The following is a 1,254-nucleotide window of genomic DNA, read 5'->3' as shown; positions in this document are numbered from 1 at the left end:
CTGGTTAAATAGAGACTAACAATTCAAACTAATTTATATAAGACAAGTTTGCAGTAAAAAATGGATCACATTGGAAGTATCTGCTGACGAGAAACGTTTATAGATTCTGAGTAGCACACAATCAGTGTAATAACAGCCGCCCCAGGCCTATATCTCTATCCCGACACTCTTTCTAATGTTTGTAAACAAAGACCACATCCCTAAATATGGGCTACGTATGCTATTTTTTTTCACAGCAAATTTGCACGAGTTTACATGCTTATAAGGTTCTGCCGTACATGGAAACTGAGTAAAGTTCGGTCTTCGTGACTTCTCCAGCCCAACTCTGATATTGTGATAAGGTCGCGACGACACGAACAGGTAAAACTTGCTGGACAGCTCGTCAGGTGACTTGAATCGGACAGGTAAATATCAATAATGGCGGGGGAGGGCTGTAGTACGGGCGACGAATCGCCGGCTCTAGTTATTGTCTAAAGTTTAACACAACAAATCGTTGAGACTCTTTACCTTTTTTCCTTTCATCACTGCGTCTCGCACGTCGGACTTGTTTCAACTGTCTTGTCTTGTCTTGTCCTAACTTTTTCGGTCGGCCCCACAGCGTTCTGTAGTAGTTCTGTAGGGTAACGTCGGACGACACCAGCTGTAGTTATTATCCTTGTCTGCAGGATCTTAACTTTAACACAGCTCATCCCAGAGGCAGAGCATCATTTTCTCATCATTGGGGGCGTCTTGCTCGGGCTAAGTCCATCCTCTCTTTCCTGCCATTTCGGTCCGGCCCCACAGCGTTCTTTAGGTCCGGAACCTGCAACCTGACATCCTGAGCACGAGCAAGTAGGTGAATAGTAGCCTGGGCTACAGTTACATCCCTGACTGATCATCATTTTTTTCATCACTCAGTCTTGCCGGGACTCAAGTTAATTTTACCCTCTCTTTTCGACGTTTTGCTCAACCACAACGTACTTTAGCTCCTGGACCTGCAACCCGACATCCCGGCAAGCCAGTAGGTGAATAGTAGCCTGAGCTGTACAACAAACATTCCCGATGGCTTTTCGGCTAAAAGTGCACGCGGGCCGGGCCCAAGACATGTTGACCGGCGGCGCGTTCGTGCTGCTGCTGGGAGCCATGTTGCTGCTGCTGTACATCTGGTCCGCCAGCATTCCCGTCAGCAAGTACGCCGCAGACTCCTTCGATCATTACCACCTGGATGACGCTTACGGCGACCTAAACTTGACTTCGAGAAGAAGACATCAGATA

This window comes from Branchiostoma floridae, chromosome 2 (assembly GCF_000003815.2).
Source record: "Branchiostoma floridae strain S238N-H82 chromosome 2, Bfl_VNyyK, whole genome shotgun sequence".
Classification (NCBI taxonomy): Eukaryota; Metazoa; Chordata; class Leptocardii; order Amphioxiformes; family Branchiostomatidae; genus Branchiostoma; species Branchiostoma floridae.
Note: the sequence above shows the minus strand (reverse complement) of the source record.